The sequence below is a fragment of the Apium graveolens genome, chromosome 7, assembly GCF_009905375.1.
Source record: "Apium graveolens cultivar Ventura chromosome 7, ASM990537v1, whole genome shotgun sequence".
NCBI classification, from domain to species: domain Eukaryota; kingdom Viridiplantae; phylum Streptophyta; class Magnoliopsida; order Apiales; family Apiaceae; genus Apium; species Apium graveolens.
The window spans coordinates 206,218,946-206,225,329 of NC_133653.1; positions in this window are offsets into that span (position 1 = coordinate 206,218,946).

Here is a 6,384-nt window from a genome sequence, read left to right on the forward strand (position 1 = left end):
AGAAACACACATTCACCCCCCTTTGTGTGCATTTCATATGTAACAATATGGTTAACAAAGATTCAAGGTATGCGGTCGGAATTAAGATCTATGATGGTAGTTTTTCGGCGTAAAAGTTGTTAGAGTATGGTGATGTTAAAGAATTAGGGCCTGAGATCACAAGGGTGTTTGGTGATGTCAAATAGAGCTCTCATTTCCAACAATCTACAATGTGCCTACGTACCTCTATTCATAGAGGATCAAGTCATAGGTAGTTTTTGGAGAAAAATACACCGATTTGGACTTTGTTTCTCACTCTGAGGCCCAACAGGAGTTGTCGAACCAACTTTCCATTGTACCTCGAATATCTATTTACCTTAGAAATGCCCATCGATGCGGCCCAGTCATAAAGGTCCAAGGCTCGATAAGAACTTCAGAACTTCACGGATAAGGAAACTCCCCGGCCGGTGAATATCCTCTCAGCTACCTTTATCTTTGCCTATCATAATCGTTAGTATATCCATGACTTACTGAAAATCCTAAAGCGCATTATCTCCCCCCGATGGGGATAACCAGTGAAACTACAGGATGCGTAATCCCAAGTGTAAAAGTGCAAGATAACCTCAAAAGTCTCCCAACGAGGATAACCAATCGAATACGGAGGCAGGGCTCCCAAAACACACATTAAGTTTTAACGACCATACACATACGAAGACATTTTTGCAAGATTATCGAGCAACGCCTTAAAAAATTCTCTGGGAAAGCGAGCTCTCGGAAGCCCCTTCATAACCCTTAGGAGTGCCCTGGGAGGTTCAAGGCCCTACGAAGGCTCTTCTTGACCCCTAAAGCGCGCCCTAAGGGGTTCAAGGCTCTTCGGAGGTTCCTCTCCATCGCTTATTTGATTAATTTTTCTTTGATTAAGTTGTGAAAATAACCTTCCTCGTAATCTTCTTGTTGTTACGAATTTGGCATCACAAAACCTTCACCCCTTGCGGGCAAAGGCCTCGGGGCACGCCCTAGGGGTCCGAAGACATATACTCCGGATCCCGGGTCACTTCTTATTTTTCGATTATTGCATTTGTTCTCTCCAATTTGTGAAACATCTTCTCCCACAGAGTTCTCATCAATGTTAATATTTCATTATAAATGTCCATCATCATAAACCCTCGTTGTCAATGACCGTCGTAAACCTTCATCATAGCGACTGTCGAAAATCTTCATCATTACAATCGTTGTAAACTTTAATCTCCGACCATCGTAAACCTTCATTGTTGTGACCGTCGTAAATTTTTGTTGTTGCGATAGTTGTAAACCTTCATATTTTTAACTGTCATAAACTTTCATTGCAGCGACTATCGTAAACCTTCATCATTACGACCATCACAAATCTTTCTTATTGCGTCGTAACCTTCATCGTTGGAACATTGAATATCTTCTTCATTGCAACCGTCATGAACGTTCGTCATAAACACTCATTGCAGATTTTTATCGCAACTTCTCATCATAAATGACCGTCACAGACATCATCATAAACAGCCGCCCATCGCGGCTAGCACCACTTAGGGCACGCCTATGGCTCTAGAGACATATTCTTTAAAACTCGATTTACTCCTTTTTTAGCGATTGTCTGACCCATTTCCTTCGATAACTCGATGAAATATTCATGTCAATTTTATGGCATAACACACATTATTGGTTCTAAACTTATTCAACAATTTGCAAATGAAATAATAAGAGTAACCATGCTAAAAATTTGGGTTAATATTTTATCAAGGTAACCATGCTAGAAAACTATGATGTAAGTTGGTCTAGTACCTAAAACCCTTCATTTCAATATAGATGTTGGCTTAAGATGACGGCTCAATGTTCCACCATTTGAACATAAAAGTTGGCTTAAAATAAAAGTTCCATGTCGGGGCATAGGCTAAGGTGGAGTTTCCAAAAGCTGAACTTTTACCTTATGCACTTTCTAGGTAACAAAATGTTATATCATGAAATTAAACCCAAACATGTCCTCTAGAAGAAGCATGGAGACATTCGTGTTAGATTTCAACATCAAAAAAATATCTTAATTTCTTGATTCATGTTATGAACATTTTCAAATATTGGAAAAAGGTATCCAGTTGGATAAGAAAATAGTTACAAGTATTTTACAATTACCCAGTTAGAGATTAAATCGTATATCTGTGTTTATTTACAAAACTAAGTTAATATTTAATGTTACTCACTAATATTTAGAAAATTTTGGACAAACTTTTATCATTGTACATTATTAATTTTGCAATTTATTACCGAATGATACCTAATACACCTCAATAACAAGGATAATATGTGATAAAAATGTACAAGTTGCAAAAACTTTCCATATTCAACACTATACAATTAACCCCATATCAATGATATAGTTATATCATTGATATAGCTACGTGTTAGTTTTTATTTGAATTAGTAAACTCGTATAGTTATACAATCACACTCTCACATAAAATGGTATAGCTATATTAAAAATTATAAATCATCTCAAGTTGTTATAATAAAAAAAGAAAAGATTCCACAGAGTTATCATACATAAATTTGTGATTAACTATCTTACTCATTGAAGGATATATTTCTAGTCATATGGGAATTTCCTGAATATGTCTTATAACAAACCTATCATTAAGTGGTACTTTGTATTACTTAGTCTTCTCTCTAATATTAGTAGTTACTGAAATAGCTTAGTGTATTTAATTTCTAGTTGTAATTATGACAATGTAATAAGTATTGAGTAAGATTGAAGCTGAATGTATATCTGAAAAATGCTAGTTTGGATAACTCAACATAGAACATGGACTTGCATATAATCTATGTTCCACTAGAATCAGTGCATATTGAAGATTAAGTATATACACATATGGTTATGGAAATTGCAGGGAAAAAGTTATCAACAAAAGTCCTTTTGAAGTTCATTACATGTTCAAGCAACAAAGTAATAAAGTTAAAGATATTCGAAGCAGTTCTTGGGGTTAGTGTGAAGATATTAAAGATTCTTACTGAAGTTGATTGTATATGGTGGAAGACTTAACAATGATTTATAAGGTTTATAGTAGGAAGGCCTGAGAGCGGAAATAGTCATCTGTGAACCAGCCAACTGCACTAGGCGTCAGTGATACGTGAAAGGAAACTAAGTACTATCATTCGAATAACTGTTAAGTAATAATTCACATCGAAGCAGAATGCTTAGTAATTTATAGAAAGACTCAGATACTTTAAGAATTGAAGAAATACAATTTAAAGGATAACAAGGATCTAGAGTAAGGCTCAAGGAATAGAATGCATAAAAACTAGTTTAAGTAGAAGTCCAAGAGGCGACCTAAAAACAAATAGAAGTTTCTCGTCGCCTCCTACACTCTCATATATCTCCTTCTAGCATGTGAAAGTCTTCAAAATTGGTTAAGGAAAGGGGATATTGCCTCCTAGGTGGACCCCTCTTCATGGTCACCTTCTAGGAATGATCAAGCTCTTGATTTTCTAAGGCAAATGCACAAGGAGACTAACATCAAGGCTACTATCGCCTCCAACGCTCCTTAAGTAGTTCCAATCGCCTCCTCCTATACTCCTTGTCACCTCCTGGCTATAGCTAAATGTTTATGTCTCCTCCTAAAATGTAAGCACACAGAAAAAAGGCAAATAGAAGCTAGGGTCGTTGGTCTCCTTGTATAATGCCTTAAGTCACTTCCAAGGGTTGTACAAAGTTTCTATCACCTTCTAGCAATTCAATAAAAGATTTTTTAAGGCAAATTCATGGATATCGTCTCTTAGAAGTACATTCGGTCGCCTCTTAGCCTGCAAGGTCTGCTTGCAGTTCAAAATGAATGGATATTAGAAGGTATTCTAACAATACGAGAATTATTAATGATGCCAACCAAGGAGTTGGAGTATATACACTATCTTTTTGAAGGTTGAGAATCAGACTTCAAAATGATGGCCTGATATGATTTTAGCTACAGTCAAGAGAAGATTTCAGGATAAAGAAAGCAAGTATGATGGTAGCTACACACCAATGTACTTAAATTACATAGCCGGGGGGGTTGAAATGAAGAAAAGTGATGCTGTCTTTGAAATAGTGTTCAATTGAAGACAACTAACTCTGAGTCATGACAGTAAGAAGGTGAGTTACCTTATGCTTGATTATTTTCTCATTGAAAGAAGATCTATTGGAAATCTAAGAGTTCTATCTATATACTATTTGAGGAATCTAAAGAAGGAAGAGAATTGAAGAAGAAACTCATATAAATTCTAAGAAGGAATGGCTAACTTCATGAGCATGTACAAATTATATTCCGAAGTCCAAGACTGATGCTAACATAAAAATCAATGTAAAATTCTATCAACTATTTGAGGAATCTAAAGAATGAAGAGAATTGAAGAAGAAACTCATATGGATTCTCAAAAGGAATGTGAATGAAGGAATGGCTAACTTCATGAGCATGTACAGATTATATTATAAAGTCCAGGACTGATGCTACCATAAAAATCAATGTAAAATTCTATACATCTCCATGTATATTTTTTGTTATGTTTTGGTAACATTGCGCATTAATTTATGTTTGATTTTAGAAAGCATAAATTGGGGGAGATTGTTGGAAATTCTACCTAAGTTGATCGTTAAGATTTTTCTGGAAGGCTGATCAGGATTTGGTGACGTCATCAGTATTTGATGGTTTTCAGGTTTTGCAGACCTGGTCAGGACTTGAAGATTATTTAGTCTCTACTGATTGACATAATCTCATGAATGTAGGAGTGATTGATATGTTGGTTCCTGACTTATAGGATCGTAGCTATAGAAACATGATCATATTTGATGTAACATATCTTGTATAATTGATCGGGAAGCTGTAGAACTATATAACTACAAAATAGTTTTATCACATTGATCTAACTATCTCTAACATCATTATAACCTAACAGCTCTCAAGAAAATCAGGATTTCTTGATAGAGTTTGTAATAGTTTTATACCAGAATTAATAAAGATGTTTCATGTTTGTTATATTTATCGATTATTCAATATAATTTTCTCAAATCCCCCTTATACAATTGTTTATTACTGGGAAACAAAGGTACATCTCTCTCCACGCACACTCAATTTTTTATCTGCTTGTATGAGATAAGTAGTATTTCAGTAAAGGGTACCTTGATTATATGTCTGCAAACCACTTCTTTCAGCCCCCTCTTATTTCCTGTTTTGAGTGAACTGAGTCTTTTTAGTGAGACTGTGAGTACACATTTAGAGAAAAATAAAGAAATAGAGAGGTAGTCTCCTGAACTGGAAAAATGAGAGGTAGATTTAAGAAAGGAGTCTAGTACTTCTAATTATCAAAAATTTACTATTAAAAGTAATATATGTTAATCATTTCATGATGCACTATAAAAAAAGAGATTTAGGTGTTACTAATTCTCTTGTTTCATGTACTCATCAGGATTAATCACTTGTCAAATTAAAGGATCATTTAAAGTTCAAGGGTGTAGTAGAAGGGCCTATTCCTGATGATGATCTTGACAGACCTCATGCTTCTATTTTTGGATCCTCATTTGTCATTCAGGAAGAACTGGAGATTTTCAGACAACATGAATGGAATTATTCCTGAAGATTGGCAAGTGAGAACATTTCATATCAGTCTGCTTATATCTATGCCGATCAAGCTCATCAGGCTATCTAAAATCTTGATTTAAAGACTATTTTGAAAGCCACCTCCATCTTTGTCAAAAGTTTAAGCCCTCTGATAAAAAAGGTCCATAAGTCGAATAATGATCTTAAGACTTCTCTTGATATGCTCAGAGATTCTGTTACAAAAATCCTTCGACAAACTAGTTGTTTAATAGGGTTACCACAATTGAGAGGAATCCTAGTTTCTTAAATGATAGAATAACTGCACTTTGAGGCCAATCGAATCTTAATGAATGGAAAGTTGGATGATATTCTCTTTTTGCTATAGCCTGACGATGCCAAAAGGGGGGAGAAATTAAGTTCGACACTATATGCCCTTGAAATATTATTAAAAAGGGATGATGAAAATATCGGTGATGATGGGAGCAATGCTCAAGGAACCTTTGATGTTGTTTTGGTGAACACAAGAACTGGAATGAAGTCTCAAAATTACACCAAACAATCAACTCTTATTTCTCCTGATGGCTCAAGGACTGTTACAACTGAGACTATGACTCAATATCAGATCCGAATGGAAATACAAATCTTATCTATAATTCCTGAAGATGATGAGATAATTATTGATAATCCTGAATATGCACGAAAGTTCTATCAGACTTTCACAACTCACAAAGGAAAGGTGGTCACTTTGTATCACAAAAAAAAGAGAGTTGAAGAGTTGTATGACAAGAATGCATTTACTCACATGTCTAAAGAA